General features: G+C 46.1%; 4 non-coding genes across 4 annotated transcripts; all 4 read right to left on the reverse strand.

Moving 5' to 3' along the window:
• On the reverse strand, positions 1 to 73 carry TRNAK-CUU (transfer RNA lysine (anticodon CUU)). The gene has a single exon. It is a non-coding gene; the product is annotated as a tRNA-Lys (tRNA).
• Positions 74 to 10,400: 10,327 nt separating this feature from the next.
• Positions 10,401 to 10,473, reverse strand: TRNAK-CUU (transfer RNA lysine (anticodon CUU)). The gene has a single exon. It is a non-coding gene; the product is annotated as a tRNA-Lys (tRNA).
• Positions 10,474 to 13,293: 2,820 nt separating this feature from the next.
• TRNAV-CAC (transfer RNA valine (anticodon CAC)) lies at positions 13,294 to 13,366 on the reverse strand. The gene has a single exon. It is a non-coding gene; the product is annotated as a tRNA-Val (tRNA).
• A 2,100-nt stretch (positions 13,367 to 15,466) lies between these two features.
• Positions 15,467 to 15,539, reverse strand: TRNAK-CUU (transfer RNA lysine (anticodon CUU)). Its single transcript has one exon. It is a non-coding gene; the product is annotated as a tRNA-Lys (tRNA).
• Between the last annotated feature and the right edge of the window lie 4,944 nt (positions 15,540 to 20,483).

Raw genomic sequence — 20,483 nt, forward strand, 5'->3', positions numbered from 1 at the left:
CGCCCAACGTGGGGCTCGAACCCACGACCCTGAGATTAAGAGTCTCATGCTCTACCGACTGAGCTAGCCGGGCTCATGATGGGTGCTATGCTTCCTCTTCTTGGGGGAGGTTCAGGGCGCAGTTTCCTGCCCCTGAACTAGGGTATCTACTGTTCCACTAGTAACCCAGAGAAGGGTAGTGGAGAGGGAGGGACCCCAGTCCACCCTCTACTCCGGGTCCCAGCCCAAGGGCCCTAGGGATAGTGGTAAACCACTTGAACTAGTGCTTCCTTCCCCTGGGCTACTTCCCTCTCCTGCTCTTCAGCTTGTGGGGCTTCCTGCCTTCTCTCTCTGTACAAGCCGGGTGTCTCTTTACCTAGGGTCTTGGTCTTTTAGCCAGCCACGGCACTTCTCCAAACTCTCCTCTACTTCAACTCCTTCAAACTGCACTCTGCTCCAACTCCTTTCTCTGGCTGATGGAAGCAGGGGGGTTTTATCAGGTGACTAGCTTCAGGTGCTCTAATTGGCTTCAGGTGCTTTTAATTAATCTATAGAAACCTTTCTTCCCCCTACTGGGTATAAGGCTTCTCCTCATCCTGGGACTATATCACTCTCCTGCTGCCTTCTGGCCATGCTGTATCACACAGGCTACTAGGGCTGGGTTGCAGATGATATTTAGATGCCTAAAGATGCAGCTAGGAGTCCAGTGGGCTTTCCAAAGTGCCCAGGGGCCTAACACCAGTTGATTTCTAGGTCCTTAAGTATCTTTAAAATCTGGACCTTAGTTGCTAAGGACACGTCTATGTAGGGTTAGCAGATAGCAACTGTGAAAAAACAGGATGGGGGTGTGGGCCTGTATAAGAAAAAGTCCCAAAAAACGGGTTTGTCCCTTGAGAAACGGGATGGATGGTCACCCTACGTCTATACAGAGAAATTGACTGGAATCGCTAGTCTGGAATCACTTCCTGCGTGGAAACTCTGTTTTGAGAATAAGAGAACCATTTTGTGTGTCTGGATGTGAAATTCATTTGTTTGTTTGTTTGTTTGTTTTTATGTAAAACCGAAACCAATAAAACAGCATGTTAGGATATAGATATTCAGGCCTGTCTGTAAAGGCCTACACTCTAAGAATTTAGGTTTATTCTTATCACTTGGCTAGTTCTAGAGGTATAAAAGAAAGAATCAAAATCACTGCCTGCGGGTGTAAGGGCCTTCTCTTACTGTGACAGTCTGAGGTCCTGTGCTTAGGCTAAGGCCTTTGGCTAAGCAGCAGAGGTAGCCATAAGCCGGGAAGCGACCGGTCACCTCCTCACATTCCAACCTCCTCACATTGAAATAAGGTGCTATTGGGCTGTTAGGAATACAATCCTCTCCTGATAATGCCCATCGCCTCCAGAGAAAGGGAAGTGCCTAGAAAATGTAAAAGGAAACTTAGTTTGATAGCATCCTGTCTGGCAAGAACTCACTTATCAATAGCTGGGATGGGAAATCCTCACTTCTGTATTGTTTTGTCATTATAGTTCCCACTTTGCTATTGTTTGTCTGTATAATCTCTGTCTGGTTCTGTGATTGTTTCTGTCTGCTGTATAATTAATTTTGCTGGGTGTAAACTAATTAAGGTGGTGGGATATAATTGGTTACATAATCATGTTACAATATGTTAGGATTGGTTAGTTAAATTTCAGGAAAATGATTGGTTAAGGTATAGCTAAGCAGAACTCAAGTTTTATTATATAGTCTGCAGTCAATCAGGAAGTGAGTTGCTGTGTGTGGGGGGGAGGGATGAGAACAGGGAATGAGGTGGGGAAATTGGAATCATGTTTGGCTAAGGGCAGGAATGGGAACAGCGACACAGGTGTAAGGCTCTGTGGTGTCAGAGCTGGGAAGAGGGACACTAAGGAAGGAAACTGGAATCATGTTTGCTGGAAGTTCACCTCAATAAACATTGAATTGTTTGCACCTTTGGACTTCGGGTATTGTGGCTCTCTGTTCATGCGAGAAGGACCAGGGAAGTAAGTGCGTGAAGGAATAAGCCCCCTTACACAGCACATAAAGGTAAATGAGTTACAGCTTGTATATGATTCTGAATCCAACACACTGCACAGGTTCGCCAACAGAATTATACAGTTTTACAACTCATCAAAGCTGCAAGACCAGCCGATACAAAACCAAACGGTACGTAGACGTAACACAGTAGGGTGGATGTTACAACCATAAAATACAAGACACTCTTAAACAGGAAAACCAAGGAAGGAGGGGACTAGGGAGGGTACGTGGAATGGAGGTCAGGCATTCTTTCAGTAGTCTCAATGGTTTTTTAACTAAATGTATCCCGAAATCGAGTCCAAATGTCTTCAAATTCATGTAATTGAGCTGGTGATGTTGTCTGCCAACTGTGGGTGCCGACCTCAGGGCATACTGTTAAAAACAAGGCAGATACCCCAAGCTGGCAGTGTATTCTATAATTAGATTTCACCAAGCCGATAACAAATGTGAACTTCTGGATCGCTATAAAAGTCTTACCATGGTGTCACAGACAGTCCCATTAGACTCTCTAGACCAGCAGTTCTCAAACTGTGGGTCGGGACCCCAAAGTGGGTCATGACCCCATTTTAATGGGGTTACCAGGGCTGGCTTAGGCTTGCTGGGGCCCAGGGCTAAAGCCAAAGCCCAAAGCTGCGGGCTTCAGCCCTGGGAAGCAGGGCTAAGGTTACAGGCCCCCTGCCTAGGGCTGAAGCCCTTGGGCTTCAGCTTTGGGCCCCCAGCCTGGGGCAGTGGAGATTTGGCTTTTCTCCCCACCCCACACCCAGGGTGGTGGGGCTAGGGCGAGCTAAGATTTTGGTCCCCACTCCTGGGGTCCTGTAGTAATTTTTGTTGTCTGAAGGGGGTTGCAATGCAATGAAGTTTGAGAACCCCTGACCTAGACTATGTTGCTACCCAGACAAACTGGACTTAGTGATAAATGGTCACTTATACCAAAAATCATACCTTATTTGGGTTGCTTCCAGTCCCAAGAGACCAGTCACTTACCCCAGATCTCACACTTACCCCAGATCTCACACCAAAGATGACACTGGTAGCCAATCCTGTAATAAACTATCTAAAGATTTATTAACGAGGAAAAAGGAATAGGTTATGCTATGCAATGTCTGTGCTTAACCCAAGAAAATTTAGCACAAGGGGTGACCTTGGTAAATGCTGTGCAAAGTGCACAAGACCCTGACAATGCTTTAAAGAAAACCAATGAGGGGACAAACGGGGACAAAAGAGAATGGTGAGGGAACAAACGTGATGTAAAACTTGGTAGCAGTAAATAAAAATCTCTATTGAAAAGGGCTTGATGACTCTCTATGTTTCTGTTAGGACTGTGGGGCACTTAAATAAGATAAAAGTTATGATGGGATATCTTGGTTTGTTTTCAAGAAACTGTATGTCTTTTGAAGAAAAATAGTTTGTAAGAACCCAGCTATTGTGCCTTTGGGAAGAGACCTATTTACAGCAAAAATCTGGAATGCATGTAGAAGAATCTGGGGGGCAGGTGGGGGACAAAACAAAACAAAAACCCCAAATGTGTTTAAAATAAAGTAAAAAAGCTCCTATATTCCATATAAAACAGGGATGTTTGAGACATAGGTTTGAGTACAGTAGAGTTTTGGGATGGTATAAAAAACTCTGAGCTTTTTGGAGACTGGTTTCAGAGTAGCAGCCGTGTTAGTCTGTATTCGCAAAAATAAAAAGGAGTACTTGTGGCACCTTAGAGACTAACAGATTTATTTGAGCATAAGCTTTCATGAGCTACAGCATCCAGTGAAGTGAGCTGTAGCTCACGAAAGCTCATGCTCAAATAAATTGACAGGATCTACAACCTATCCTAAAGGATGACCCAACACTCTCACAAATCTTGGGAGACAGGCCAGTCCTTGCCTACAGACAGCCCCGCAACCTGAAGCAAATACTCACCAACAACCACATACCACACAACAGAACCACTAACCCAGGAACTTATCCTTGCAACAAAGCCCGTTGCCAATTGTGCCCACATATCTATTCAGGGGACACCATCACAGGGCCTAATAACATCAGCCACACTATCAGAGGCTCGTTCACCTGCACATCCACCAATGTGATTTATGCCATCATGTGCCAGCAATGCCCCTCTGCCATGTACATTGGTCAAACTGGACAGTCTCTACGTAAAAGAATAAATGGACACAAATCAGATGTCAAGAATTATAACATTCATAAACCAGTCGGAGAACACTTCAATCTCTCTGGTCACGCAATCACAGACATGAAGGTCGCTATCTTAAAACAAAAAAACTTCAAATCCAGACTCCAGCGAGAAACTGCTGAATTGGAATTCATTTGCAAATTGGATACTATTAATTTAGGCTTAAATAGAGACTGGGAGTGGCTAAGTCATTATGCAAGGTAGCCTATTTCCTCTTGTTTTTTCCTCCCCCCCCCCCCAGATGTTCTGGTTTAACTTGGATTTAAACTTGGAGAGTGGTCAGTTTGGACGAGCTATTACCAGCAGGAGAGTGAGTCTGTGTGTGTATGGGGGTGGGTTTTTGGAGGGGGGTGAGGGAGTGAGAGAACCTGGATTTGTGCAGGAAATGGCCTAACTTCATTATCATGCACATTGTGTAAAGAGTTGTCACCTTGGATGGGCTATCACCAGCAGGAGAGTGAATTTGTGTGGGGGGGTGGAGGGTGAGAAAACCTGGATTTGTGCTGGAAATGGCCTAACCTGACGATTACTTTAGATAAGCTATTACCAGCAGGACAGTGGGGTGGGAGGAGGTATTGTTTCATATTCTCTGTGTATATATAAAGTCTGCTGCAGTTTCCACGGTATGTATCTGATGAAGTGAGCTGTAGCTCACGAAAGCTCATGCTCAAATAAATTGGTTAGTCTCTAAGGTGCCACAAGTACTCCTTTTCTTTTTTCAAATAAATTGGTTAGTCTCTAGGGTGTCACAAGTACTCCTTTTCTTTTTGCGAATACAGACTAACACGGCTGTTACTCTGAAACCTGGCAAATAAATTGGTTAGTCTCTAAGGTGCCACAAGTACTCCTTTTCTTTTTGGAGACTGTTTGATAACAGAAACTATCTTGAATTGACCAGAAAGGCTGCTGCTGGACTGCAAGAGGAGGTATGTGCTGTTTGTTTTTTAACTCTGAAAATATATATTATGTAATGTTACTGTGTCCAGACTGTCCTTACTAATAATGATACATGTCTTTATTACAGTGTGAGCTGTTTAGCATGGAAACAGCAACTTCAAGCTGTATTTCACCAGGACAAGGTAACAACCCATTTAAACTATAGAGTGCTTAATACTGTTTAACAAACAAAAACTAAATAAGTATTTAATAGCTTGTATAGGTGTTTCGTGCATTCGGAGAATAATACTAACTAAAATTTTGCTTGTTCTTTAACCCAAAGGCCCCAGAACACATGGGGGAAAACAGAATAACTATGTGCCAGCATCCCTTTACCTTATGGGGGAAGGTACATTTCTGCACTTTGCTTTTATATGTGTGTGTTTTAAAACAAGTCTTTAAAAAAGCTGTTTTTAATGTTTAAACTGTTATTTGTGATTGAGGGCATATGCAGTGAATAGGTGTTGGTTGCTTGAAAAGCATTTTATTGTTTAAAAATACTATGTTTTTTAAGGGGGTGTGTGTGTGTGTGTGTGTGTTTAAAATGGTTAAAATAGTTGGGTTTGATGTTTAAATTGTTGTTTTTGATTTAGGGGTATATGCAGGAGATAGGTATGGGGGGGTGTTTAAAGTATTTTGTTGCAAACTGTTTGGTTTTGACTATTTTAAACTACTGGGGTATTTCCTCTGGAAAATGTGGTGTTTTTAAAATGGGTTTAAAAAAAAATTAAAACTGTTTGTGATTTAGGGGTATATGCAAGACATAGTTGCGGTGTGGGGTTTTAAAGGTATTTTATTTCACACTTTGTTTTGGGGTGCATGGTGAAAACATGTGCTTGTATTAAAAATGTCTGTCTAGGTTTTGGAGAAACACTAGTGGTAGAAATGAATCAAAACATGGGGTGGTACAGCCTGAAATGGATTTTGGTGAGAGAGATTGTAAAGCAGAGGAGGAATGTTCAGGGAGAGACGGGGGCAGAGAGAGAGCTCCACACAGCCCTGCTCTGCTACCCGCTCTGCCCCGGCTACACCCCTAGCCGCAGCCCCGACTCATGGTCCCTGCCCAGCTGTAGCCCTACTCCCTGCCCCAGATCCACCCCCAGCTGCGCCCCCAGCCTTGGCCCCCTTATCGCTGTCCACACCACCCACTCTGCGAGCTGCAGCCCTGCTTCCAGCCCCAGCTCCGGTGTGGGGGGGGTGTTGTGTGCAGACAGAGGTAATGGGGGGCTCGACACTGAAAAGTTTGGGGACCACTTTGTAGAGTTCAGTTTTGTGGTTTTGGTGAATTTTGTAAAATATTTATTTGCTGCTCAATTGGAACATCTCTGTTTTCCTAATCAGGCCTGGGCAGCTCTCCTGACGATGCCATAGTCAGAGCTAGAGGGACACCTCCAGCAGAACCGCCAAAGAACCAGGAATGTGTTCTGAGACCTTCACCAACAACGCCAATGCAAAACAGCAGAAGGGCGCAGACGAAGCATCGGGTCAGTCCAAAGCTCCGATATGTCGGGCTGAAGGACAAAACACAAGACTCCGGAAAAAAGCAACAACGCAAGCACAAGTCCAGCTCCTCCGCGGTCAACACCACACCAAGCCCTGAGAAAACTGTGAGTGAAAACACACACCTTCACAAACCCGGAGCGTGAGCATGTGAATAAAAATCCAAGGACTGAAAGCTCCTGCGATGCAGAGGTATCTCCTTATGCAGGATCCAAAAATTGTTATGAACTGTTCTTCTACCTCAATAAGTCTAGGCACAGCTTTTGGGTATTTGGAAAAGATTTGGGAAAAACATGACGCTTCGTTGCTGATGGCCGCTGTGTCCTCAGGGGTTCTCAAGAAAAGGACAATGGGAAACTACATCAAAAATTCAAAAGCTCTTGTGGGTGACTTTGAAAAACACTTCCGTTTTCCAGAGGGTGGTTCTGAGCAGATGCAACTAGCAGTGGAAAGGGGCAAAGGGGGCATCCTTGAGGATACACATCAGCTGAGGGGTAAGGAAACAGTGGGGGTCAACGTTTGGGGGATCAACGGACGGCCGACAGAAGGGCCAGGGTCATTGTAAACATTTTTTAAAAGGCTAAAGAGGTGAAAAAAAACAAAAAGAAATGATCCCTAGTGGAGACCCTCAAATTGTCGTGTCTGAGGAGGGGGAGATGGAATCCAGCCCCAGGCTCCTGCAGGGTGGTGGTGACTCTCACACAGAGTCTGATTTAGAAGATTCCCCAGAAGGCTCTCTGGACGGGTCCCCCTCTACTTCTGACAAGCCTCACGGTGGCCCCTTGGAGTCTGACTCTCCAATAGCATCGGATGTAGAAAGCACACCAGATGGTTCCATAGAGGAACCCGCAAATAACCCTGCAAATGCAGATGAAGACCCCCGAACAGATGTTACTCCTGGGGGAATTCTGTGCCACTGTGCAATGCAGAATTTGCACAGAATTAACGTTCTGCCCAGAATTTCCTTTTCCCGGGCAGAACTTCTGCTACAGGGCTTCTGGCCACCACTAGGAGCCGCTGGACGTGGCAGAGCCAAGATCCCCAGCTCACAAATAGAAGACACTGCTGGGGGGAGGGGGACTGAGCTGGAGGGTTCCTGGCATGCCCTGAAGGAAGGACGTGGAGTGCAGTAAACTACATATGTGCTCAAGACCCAGGATCAGGCTGTTTCTCCCACTGGATCCCTGGGTTCTGAGTGAAGAGGGGATGCAGGTGTCTGGGCCTGGGAGGGCCCTGTGGCTGGGCTCAGGGGGTGGGGGGGGGAGGTGTCTAGGTAGGGGGGCGCCTCATGGCTGGGCTCTTGAGGGGAGGGGGTGTGGTGGGTGTCTGGGCTGTGGGGCCCCATGGCTGGGCTCAGAGGGAGGAGGTGTGGGTGTCTGGCTAGAGAGGGCCCTGCAGCTGGGCTCTAGGGGAGAGGGGGCAGGGGTGTCTGGGCTGGGGGGCACCCCATAACTGGGCTCTAGGGGTGGAGGGGGTAGAGAGGACTGGGTTGACGTAGGGGTTTCTTTAACTCTGTACTGCTGATGGAATCTTTTTTGTTGTCTGTATTGTTGACATACTTGTTGACAGGTATTTTGAAATAAACTACCAAAATAATTGAAATAGGCATGATTATATTGTGTTATTTTGACAAATAAAATATGCAGAATTTTAAAATATTGTGTGCAGAATCTTTTATTTTTTGGCACAGAATTCCCCCAGGAGAAATCAGATGCGTATATGGCACGAGTGAGAAGCTGACCACAGGAACTACCTAGATTTAGTGGGTTGGTATATTGTGAAGAATTTTGTTGTGTCAATCTCGAGTGAATACATTCAACCCGGCAGGTCGCTGAAGCTGTACACAGTTAGTTCTCGTTCACATTAATGCTACTGATCACAACTGTCAACCGGTGCAGTTCTGTGCTACAGTTACAGGACGGGGCTTCAAAAATATACCCATGGCCAGCTACAAAGGAAGGAAGATGGGGAGTGGGAAGAAATACAGTTGAGGCAACAGTGAAGCTGGGTCTTTCTGAAGGAATCAGTGCTAAATAGACAATGGCCCTGGTGCTACAAAGACCCACACACGTGATTAACTTTATACACTTTGAATAATCCCATGGCCGTCAGTGAAGCTCTCATTGTGCAAATTGAGCATATGCTTAACTCTTTGCAGGATCTCAGCCAATATTATTAAATTAGCATGCAATCCTGCAACCACTTACACAGGTGTTCAACTTTGCTACCATGAAGACTTATGCATGTGCATAAGTATTTGCAGGCTTGGGGCCCAAGGTACCAAGTGCTACACCGGGTAACGTGTATTCTGGATCAGGCCTTTATTCATTATATTTTATGTTATATTATTATGCTCATTCAGTAGCCTTTTTTAAAAACAACAACATATTTTATTTCCACTTTGTTAATTTATTTGTTTTTGCTACTTTATTTAATTTAGTTTATCAAGTTGGTTGGCCATTAAAAAAAAATTGGTGGGGAAAAAAAAATCAAAGTTGTCGCCCTTTCACCAGCTTTGAAAGGGAACAATTTAAAATACTAAAAAATGGTTTTCATTTCATGAAAACAGGCTTTTTTCGGTAAACCAAAGCGTTTCGTACCCCTTTCATTAATGCCTATGATACTAAAGGTTGAAAATATAAATGGCAAATGAATAAAAACTGGAAAAAAATCAACCTTTTTGCATTTTTTTATCCATTTTCACAGCAGCCCACTTTGCAATTAAAAACCTTTGTTCAAAAATGTTTCTGCCCATTCAAGTGTTATCCTTGTTTTACTTTATTGTTCCCTGTTATGTAATATATTTATATTTTATTTTCCTTAATGACATTATGTTATCTGCTATGCTGTGCATCTGTTAAACCCTAGGATCAGCATCCAAATAATCTGATCTAACTGCATCCAATCACAGAGGCCACAGTTTATTCAGCTGTGGTCACGCTCCTGTCAAAATAGATTTCAGAGTAACAGCCGTGTTAGTCTGTATTCGCAAAAAGAAAAGGAGTACTTGTGGCACCTTAGAGACTAACCAATTTATTTGAGCATGAGCTTTCGTGAGCTACAGCTCACTTCATCAGATACATACCGTGGAAACTGCAGCAGACTTTATATATACACAGAGAATATGAAACAATACCTCCTCCCACCCCACTGTCCTGCTGGTAATAGCTTATCAAAATAGAATGTCTGACAGCTCCCTGCTCTGCTTCTTTTCCCTTTAAAGTCACTGGAAAGCCTCTCAGGAGCTTCAATGGTGCAAGATGAAGCCCTCAGTGGGGGCAGATCTGGGTGCTACCAGTTGCTGAATAGCTTTCAATTTCACCTGTCACCTGAGCTGAGAAAGGCAATGAATTAGAGCTCCCTACAATTCGTCTCCTCTCACACCGGGCGGGGTGGTAAAATAGACCTGAATCTGGTACTGGGGGGGAACTCCCTGAAAGTGACAAGACGCTGAAACTCTCCTCCTGTCCTTAGAGGACTAGAACAGAGTGGGGGACAGTGATCTCAGCAAGGGGGGGGGACAGGATAATGATCAGAGGGAATGGGAAGGTGGCTGAAGCGACTTAAAAGAAGGTGCTCATTTCTCAGACTTTCCCCACTGTAGTGACACGTGTTTTTTCTCCACTGATCAAAGCCTACGGGCTATTCTCCCCAGATCAAAACATGGCCCTAATTTTAAATGCACGGTTTTGTATGCAGCGGGCTCATCTAGAAAAAATTCTTTAGGGAAAGGGGGGGGGGGAAAAGGAAACTGCGCCCAACGTGGGGCTCGAACCCACGACCCTGAGATTAAGAGTCTCATGCTCTACCGACTGAGCTAGCCGGGCACTTGCTATACCATTTGGGTTTTAGCAGGGACTACTCAGAAAGCGCTGTGTCATGTCTCTTGATTTGCTGCAGACTGGAGTTTGCCTTTTCTCCCAACTGACCGCCTGGAAAACACGCCTGGACACAAGACCCTCCCCAGGATTCACCCTAGACTCTTAATCTAGTTCCTTCCGTATTTGCAGTTTGCTGAAGAAGGCATGAAAGTTGCATTCCTGCTGGTATGCAGGCCACGTTTCAGGCGCTTTATAAAACATCCTGACTCAGTCCCGACAGAAAACCCAACCAGAAGGCAGGATCTGGCAGGACCCAGGCACAATAACTGGGGAAACAGCGGGGGAAACCCCCTGAAAAGTGCACACGCGTGTGCATCTGAACGCCTGAGAATTCACTGCGCAAATGCCTGGCTGTACAGGGAAGGATTTAGTCAAGAACAGGGTGAAGATGCATGGGGCTAACACAGTGCAAACCCATGGAGTGATTCAGTCATAGTCCAGAATTACCTTGTTCCTGTTTGCAAGGGTGTTAAACTGCACAAGAGGGGCCTTAGTCCAGAATAAGAATGTCCACACATTCTTAGGAAGGAATAGCTGCTCCTGACTGACACCGCGTGTAGACAAACTCTAACTGGAGTGGGGAGAACACATGGGTCTTGGTGCAAGAAAAAATAAATGTTGAACTCACATGGACCCACGACAGGGAAAATAATGGTGAAAACACGTGGATCCCACAGTGCAGGGGAAATAATGGTGAAAACACATGGATCTGAGTGTAGAGGAAATAATGGTGAAAACACATGAATCCCAGTGCAGGGGAAATAATGGAGAAAACATGTGGATCCCAGTGCAGGGGAAATAATGGTGAAAATACACTGATCCCAATACATGGAAAATAATGGTGAAAACACATGGATCCCAGTGCAGGGGAAATAATGGTGGAAACACGTGGATCCCAGTGCAGGGGAAATAATGGTGAAAACACATGGATCCCCCTGTAGGGAAGTGAGCATGAAAAAAAAAAAATCGGTGTCCAGAAAGACTCAGGAAGTCACGGTGAAAATACCTGGCAAGGTAAAGCGGAAAACTGGTTGAGTGCAGAATTTGGCCATACTAAAGGTAATCCAGCAAACCAGGCGGAGGGTTAAAATCCCCCATACACCCACAAAACACACAGGCAGTGATTTCGCAAACCGCGAGAACTTTCATAAGAACATTTTCTCCCTGTCTGAATGAGCTTGTCAATAACCAGGCAGCCCTTTCCTTCAACTCGACTCCATGCCTTTTATTCCCGTTCCAGTTTAATACATAATCTAAAGGCAAAGAAAACGCTGGTCAATACCCAAGGTCAGGTTACTTCTCTGTTATTGTTACCCACAGCATAGCACTCATTTCCTCCCTAAACAACCATCATAATCCTTAATGTGACATAAATCCCATTGACAGGCAATTGAGCAATTCTGGACAAAATCAAACATACCTAGATATTAGATCAAGTTGCAGACCATTATTTCATTATTATTAGTCTGCTGTGCTTTAGGCGACGTAGGGACATGCTGATTAAAGATCTGACATGAACTTTCCTTATGCAAGAAAAATGAAGGTGGAGAAATATGGCAATTTCCTACCGATGAAGGTGCCCAAAGAGAGACTGCAAAACAGAGACAAACACCTACAAGATCTCTATCAAGCATTCTTACAACTACAATACCCACTTGCGGAAGTGATTGATAGAGCAGAAGAGTTCCCAGAAGTCACCTACTACAGGACAGGCCTAACAAAGAAAATAACAGAACGCCACTAGCCGTCACCTTCAGCCCCCAACTAAAACCCCTCCAACGCATTATTAAGGATCTACAACCTATCCTAAAGGATGACCCAACGCTCTCACAAATCTTGGGAGACAGGCCAGTCCTTGCCTACAGACAGCCCCGCAACCTGAAGCAAATACTCACCAACAACCACATACCACACAACAGAACCACTAACCCAGGAACCTATCCTTGCAACAAAGCCTGTTGCCAACTGTGCCCACATATCTATTCAGGGGACACCATCATAGGGCCTAATAACATCAGCCACACTATCAGAGGCTCGTTCACCTGCACATCTACCAATGTGATATATGCCATCATGTGCCAGCAATGCCCCTCTGCCATGTACATTGGTCAAACTGGACAGTCTCTACGTAAAAGAATAAATGGACACAAATCAGATGTCAAGAATTATAACATTCATAAACCAGTCGGAGAACACTTCAATCTCTCTGGTCACGCAATTACAGACATGAAGGTCGCTATCTTAAAACAAAAAAACTTCAAATCCAGACTCCAGTGAGAAACTGCTGAATTGGAATTCATTTGCAAATTGGATACTATTAATTTAGGCTTAAATAGAGACTGGGAGTGGCTAAGTCATTATGCAAGGTAGCCTATTTCCCCTTGTTTTTTCCTACCCCCCCCTCCCCCCGACGTTCTGGTTAAACTTGGATTTGTGCTGGAAATGGCCCACCTTGATTATCATGCACATTGTAGGGAGAGTGGTCACTTTAGATAAGCTATTACCAGCAGGAGAGTGGGGTGGGAGGAGGTATTGTTTCATGGTCTCTGTGTATATAATGTCTTCTGCAGTTTCCACAGTATGCATCCGATGAAGTGAGCTGTAGCTCACGAAAGCTTATGCTGAAATAAATTGGTTAGTCTCTAAGGTGCCACAAGTAGTCCTTTTCTTTTTGCGAATACAGACTAACAGGCTACTTACTAACTGTTACTCTGAAACCAAAACAAAACAGGTTCTCTGGGAGGGGTGTGGGGAAAAGGAATAAGCTGTTTCTGCCCGGTTTCGAACCGGGGACCTTTCGCGTGTGAGGCGAACGTGATAACCACTACACTACAGAAACCAGCTGGCTGCATTTTTCTTCATAGCGGCTACAGCCATTGGTGCGAGAGTGGCAGGCCTGTTCCTGCCAAGTGCTGATGCTTTCCTGCTGCTGGATATCACACAGGCAGCTGTTTAACGGGCGCCTCCCACAGAGGCTGCTTTATCTCCCCCTGTGTAACATTCCCTTTCATTCACACCCCTGCATGCAGCGTGGCTGCTAAACAAAGACCAGGGTCCAGCCAGATCTGGGCAACACTTAGATCTGGAAGAGTGCAGGGGGCAGAAAGTTTTGTATAGACACTTTTGGGGGATCAGAATTGAGACACATACGTGAGCCTCCTCGGGGTCCAGGCATAACACACGCAAACACACGAGGAAAGAAAAATGCACTCAGGATAATGCTAAGAACTCCAGCATCCAGATACCCTCAGTATAAAGCAACCCTGCCCCGAAGGAATCTAAGGATCAACTCTGTATAGCTGGTTTTAAATGATAAGAGACATGTAATACACCGAGGGCTGATGGGGTTGAAAGTTAATGGACAGGACTTGTAAAGACGGAAGATTAAGAATTGAATTATTTACGGTATCAGCTGCATGACAATTCAAAGTGATTACATGTTAAAGAATAAGGGGAAAGTATATTCAAATTAATCCTTTCGGTTTTAAAATAGGGGTTTTGTGTGGCTGATCACTGGGGAGACCACTGCTGTACGGAATAAAACTCATTCCCTACTGGGATACAAGCCCCTGGCTTTGAAAAAGTAACACGCGAGTATAGGGATTGACAGCTACCGCTTTTCTCGTCCCTATTTAGCGTCTGCTAAACTAAAAGCAGTTTCACTATTTAATCAAATATACCATTTTTCGTTTATTTCCCATGTACCTCTGGTGAATCAGAAGACACTTCAGCAAATCAGAACAAAAATGTTTTATTAGAGGATAAAATGTGTTAAATATGCCGGCATTATTAAATCTTATTTTTCTCTATTTTTTTAGGTGTGTTCACTTGTTGCCTTTGACAAGTTTGTGTCTAGTCAGTTAGTTTAGTCAGTTTCTCCCATCCTGAAAGGACATTTGTAAAACAGACACCAGAAGGGGCGCCCAATAAACCCTTATTTTAAAAAAAAGAAAGAAAAAAGTTTAGGTTATGCCATTTAATGGCTGTTCCCTTAAACACTGGGTAAAAAATTGTGTCAGTTTCAAATAAAATTAACTTCAGCCTCCCTTTAAGAACTTAACACAAATCTGCTCTATAAAAATGTATAAAAATGAGACAGTATAAAGCACAGGGCAGTGCACATCCATCTAAATCAAAGGGGTGTTTTTGTTTGTCTGAAATCATAGAATCATAGAATATCAGGGTTGGAAGGGAGCTCAGGAGGTCATCTAGTCCAACCCATTGCTCAAGGCAGGACCGATTCCCAACTAAATCATCCCAGCCAGGGCTTTGTCAAGCCTGACCCTAAAAACCTCTAAGGAAGGAGATTCCACCACCTCCCTAGGTAACCCACTCCAGTGTTAGGCCAAAGTCAGCCTTGGGGCAAATCTACTGAAGCTGTGGGCCAAATGTGTTTCAAACACTTTACAAAAATAATAAAGCAATGTTTTAAACATATTCTTATTTTAGGTTCTGCTGTTTCAAATATAAAATTGATTAACTGTATAATAAATGCACAGGAGAAAAGCACAATCCCTACACTCCACCTATTTTCCATTTTGCTGGATAGAAAAATCATTATTTACTAATTTTGTCTCTGAACTTTTTTTGTGTGATTCAATTATCCATCAGCTGTTTGTCCGTCTCCAGAGCAATCCCCCTTAATAATCAACCCAGTCGACGGAGACAAAAGATGATAGGGAATTGCAGCTGGTCTGTTTTTCTGTCCTAGCTGAGACAGAAAAAGAAAGAAGAGGAGATCAGAATAATATCTTTTGATTGTAAGAAAGAGGGTGGTCTTACTCCTGGAGCAGGAACTGGCATCTGGCGTGTCCCTCTCGCTCTCTTTAAAAAACAGGAAGAGGGTTGGAACAGCCATTTTTAGAGACATACATTTCTTTCCAGGGAAGAAGAAATGGTTACAATACCTTGCACTAACTTTTGAAAAACTTACTCGCTTCGCCCAACGTGGGGCTCGAACCCACGACCCTGAGATTAAGAGTCTCATGCTCTACCGACTGAGCTAGCCGGGCTGCTTATGCAATAGTCTGCTTTAAGCAAGTAGAATAGAGCTGGAGCTCTGTTTCTTCAGTTGCCATTTCTACTTGCCCAAATTTCTAGTCCTGTGTTGCAATAACCCCAGGGAACCTTCCTAAGATCCATCCGGCTGCTTTTCCAGAGTTAACCACCTTCTGGGAACCGCCAGAATGCCAGGCCACAGGATGCAAAATTATAGACACAAAGAGCAGGGGGAATTCAGAACAGAAGATAAGAAGAAAGGAAACAAGAAACTTCAAGCAAAACATAAGAAACAAAAGGAAGTATTTCATCACAGAACGCACAGTCAGCCTGTGGAACTCTTTGCCCGAGGCTGTCATGAAGGGCAAGACTATAACAGGATTCAAAAAAGAACTAGATAAATTCATGGAGGACAGGTCCATCAATGGCTATTAGCCAGGGTGGACAGGCATGGTGTCCCTAGCCCCTGTTTGCCAGAAGCTGGGAATGGACAACGAGGGATGGATCACTTGATGATTACCTGTCCTGTTCATTCCTTCTGGGGCACCTGGCATTGGCCACTGTCGGAAGACAGGATACTGGGCTAGATGGACCATCGGTCTGACCCAGTATGGCCGTTTTTATGTTCTTATGAAAGGCCACACTGGGTCAAACCAATATTCCATCTAGCCCAATATCCTGTCTTCCGAGCAGGGGCAGTGTAGTCTGATGAAAAGAGGAGGACCAGAGGCCCCCCCCCACCCTCCATGGCACCACCCCTTCTGCCCAAGGCCCTGGCCCCAGCCAAGCGGAGTGGGCCGGGAGCTGCAGACCCTCCACCCATGGGGATGGGAGTGCCAAGAGCAGCTTTTGGCCCATGTCCCTGCAGTGCAGGCCCCCTGGCCCAGGGCAGGTGGAGGGTTCGCAGCCCCCAACAGCTACCAGCGTGGCTCCTATCCCAACCTGGCTCTGGTTGGGGCCTCAGAGCTGCAGCCCGGGCCTGGCCATGGTGAGAGCTGTGCAGCAGGGCAGCTGTGAGGAGCCACCAATCCTCCACCTTCCCTGGGTGGGGGACCTGGAGGATGAGGAAATGGGTCAGGGGCTACTCTCGGCCTCCTCCCCACCCCAGGCAGGTGGAGGGTCCATGGTGTGATGCCCCCCACTACCAGGGTTCCCCGGCCGGGCTCCAGCTGCGGCCTGGCTGGGGAGGTGTGTGTCAGGGGGCCATGGCGAAAAGTGGATTTGCCAGGCCCATCCACTTTCAAAAAGTGTGAGGGCCATGGCCCCCTCTCACACTGTGTCACTGAGACAGGAAGGGAATATTCCATTAGGACCCCACAGAATGGGCTCCTCTAGGCTCTGACATCCCAGTCTTTATGAGCTAGGAGGCTAAAGTGTGAGTAGGGGGGAAAGGAGGCTAGAAAGGTGTTGATCTGCCTGTATGGTGACTGTTCTTTGTGATCCTGGAGGACTTTAGCATTGTCCTAGATCAGAGACTGAGATGGGGAGGCCTGGTGACGGGCAGGAGAAGGCGAGGACTGGAGAGGAAAACCTTTGGGTTGAGACAGTGGGGGTAGGGGATCTAGCAGGGGATTGTGAATATTAATTTCCACATTCCAGAACTATGGTTCAGAATTCTACAGCTCATCTGGATCCTAGTTCATTTTTCTGAGGCACAGAATCATTGTATTAAAGCATCGCTAGGTTTCTGCATTGATCTCTTGTCTTCTTTAGTGTTCGTGTATGATTTTTGTTTAATGAGGAAATTCCCCGACACAAAGTATACTAGTGTGAAATTAAGGTTGAGAGTAGAGGGAAGGGATTTCCCCTTCCTAGTTATCACAAAACTCAGCAGGGTTCTACCAAATGACTCCTAGAATATTCCTGGGAGGAAAGGCCAGGCAGAGAAATGCCATCAAATTGAGGGCTGGGTGGCAGGACCTCATGGACTCAGCCAGTTATCCCCAAATCAAGTTTTAAAAACCCAGGAAATTCAAAGAGAATTTTAAACTGAAAGGAAAAAAGAAAAGAAAGAAAGATGTACTAAGGAAAGTATGGAATAATCCAGTGTGACTTCAAAATCAGTTTACTCCATTTGAGCTCCACCATTCATTCGTGCCACACAGTTATTTCTGGAGAAGCATCCAAGAATTCCTGACTGCTGAGAGCCCTTGTCGGACTACAGGAAGATTGGGGGAGGAAGGGTCAAAGGGTCAGATCAGCCCAAGACAGGGAAGGGGTGTCCCAATTCGAGATTGCAGCTCCGTCTCACAGCTCCCACAGCCAGAGAATCCCCAGGAGCTGGCTTCACTGAAAGTCTCCTCTCTGGTCCCACAATGCACCCTTCTGCCCTCCCCCCACTAAACCCCCAAAATGGATCCTGGCCAGGACTCTACAGTTACTCCCTCTGGAAATGATCCCCTTACCTCCACTCCTAATAACCCCTCATGAAACTGTAACCCACACACCTCCTGGGTGTGGTGTTCTGTCCCATCTAGTGGCACCGAGACCACTTAGAGACAGAGAGATTAATGAGTCTGTTCTACAGCCTTACCTAAGGGCCATAGGCGTAGAGGCTCGTACACTAAGCTCCAGAAGCCCCAGGTTCAATTCTACCTGCCAACGAGTGGGGTCTGTCAGTGTTACAAAACCAGCAGGGATTTCCCTTCCTTCTTCTTTCATTTGTCTCTGCCCAAGTATTTCCCTCCCATTGGCCATTCTCTGCACCAAGAAAGGTTCTTTCCCCCTCCAGTGAGTACAGACACAAAAAGCCGTGCCAGGTAACTGGCCTTATTAGCCACCAGAGGCTCTAGAAATGGAGACTAGCTTTCAGCTCCCACCCACGGACAGTGCTGATCTTGGTGGGTGCTAGCCCACTTTGAAGCTCTTTGTGTATCTACAAAGGATGAAGCTGACACAAGAATCCGCTTCCACACCAGAGTGCAAAAAGCACCAAGGAGTACTGAGGAATAGAGCACGGACCTGAAGCTCTACAGTGGGCCCCATTAGCAATGCCCTGATGAGAGGCAGGCAGGTGACAGGCTGCAAAGATGGGAAGGTCCCATGAACATTTGCAGAGGGGCTGTGAGCCGATGCCAGAGGCAGAACAGCATGGGGGCCAGAGCAGGCAAACTGGCCAGTGGAGGCTTCGAGGAAGAACAGTGAATTTGGAACATAAGCCTGGACCCACAAAGGTCCTTAAGTGCCTCAGTCCCAGTTTTAGGCTCCATACAATTCCTCTTTGTGAACCCCACCCCTTTCCCAACTTCCCTGCTTCCAACAGTGGCTAATGCCAGGTGCCTCAGAGGGAATGAATAGAACAGGTGATCATCCAGCGATCCATCCTGTCGCCCACTCCCAGCTTCTGGCAGTCAGAGGTTTAGCTTAAAACAGCAAAGAGCAGGGGCAAAGACTCAACATATAATATGCTCACTTTTTAATCTTTATTTACCTACATTCCATTCATTTTCCTTTGCCTCAAAGGAAAGGGGAAAGAAAATGACCTAGGGGTTGAGATATTTGCTTTGGAAAAGAAAGAGATTTTGTGCAGGATCCTCCCTCTCCCCCCTCTGTATGTCCAGCTCTTTCCTAAAATTGGCACACTCTCCCTTATGGGAGTTTAGATGGAAAGGGACAGCTGCCAGGTCTGGGATCTCCCAGACTCCAGCCAGGGTCACGCTGCAAACAGCTGGGAGCACAAATTGCTACTGGAAGCAGTTGCTGATCGCTTTTGCTGCCCTGTCACAATTTGCTGCATCTGCCTTTCCCCATCCTCTGGTCCAGGGGTACCATATCGTGATGGGTGGCGGGCTTTCCCATCATAATTTGCTTTCTCTCACCTTTCTCCATCTTCTTGTCTGGGACAGCAAATTATGATGGACAGGGTTCCGCCTATTATAATTTGCTACCTCTGCCTTTTCCTATTACCTTGGACAGGGGCTAGCAAATAGCATATGCCTTAATCCAGCCCTGACTATGCTTGATCTCCTCCAAGGTTGGGGGTCTGGCAGGGAGAGGAGTGGGGGGCGCAATTCAGGAGCTGTTGTGTCCCTGCTCAGAGAGAGGAGGCTGCACTCCATCTGTCTCTGTTTTTTGTCCTGGGTCATGAGCTGCTGCCTCCTCCACTGGGGTTTGGGAGCCCACACTGAGCAGCTGCTGGTCCCCCGGCAGGGTCTGTGCTGGGGAGAGACCTTCATCAAAGGCCCCTTTGTGCTGTGCCCAGCCCAGGTGGGACATTCACTGAGCCACAGCAAGAGATCGACTATGCAGTCTGGGGTTGGGGCACCTGCCTGGGAGGGCCCCTTTCCGTCGGACTGCTGCAAAGTGTGACAGGTTTCGCAGGAGAGACTGAGGGACCCCCTCACATCAGCATCTCTCATCGCCTAGCTTAGGCAGCTCCCTGCCTAACATGCTGGCTTTTGTAGATCCCATCCCTAGATGCCTCAGTTTCCCCATGCACGGTACAGGGAGCTTAGCTGACTAATTCAGCCTTTCCAGACCCCAAGGTTGTTTCAGTGATTTTCTAGACACCTAAAAGTTAGGTATTGCAACATCACAGTCCCTTCAGCCCTCCAGGGCTCAGTGGCAGCCATGCACCAGACATTCGACAATTGCTCACTGGTTGAAGCAGAGTGGGCTAGGGACCAGATGCCTGGAGAGCCCCATGCATCCACCATTACCCCTCAGAATTTTCCGACGTTCACCGAACTCAGCAGCCTTCTCCTGAGGGCTGCCAGGAACATTCCCTGAAACGTTAGAACTGATTGGGTGCAGCGATCGAAAGTTATTGCGTGGCGTCCAAACGGACAAATGCCATCACACTGAGCGCAGGGCCTCACTTTGTGCGGCCAAAAATAAATCGGAATACCTGGCTCTCAGATAGCACTTTTCATCGGTGGATTTCAACGTGCCTTAAAGCAGTGGCTCTCAACCTTTCCAGATGACTGTCCCCCTTTCAGGAGGCTGATTTGTCTTGCGTA

The sequence above is a fragment of the Eretmochelys imbricata genome, chromosome 14, assembly GCF_965152235.1.
Source record: "Eretmochelys imbricata isolate rEreImb1 chromosome 14, rEreImb1.hap1, whole genome shotgun sequence".
In the NCBI taxonomy this organism is placed as follows: domain Eukaryota; kingdom Metazoa; phylum Chordata; order Testudines; family Cheloniidae; genus Eretmochelys; species Eretmochelys imbricata.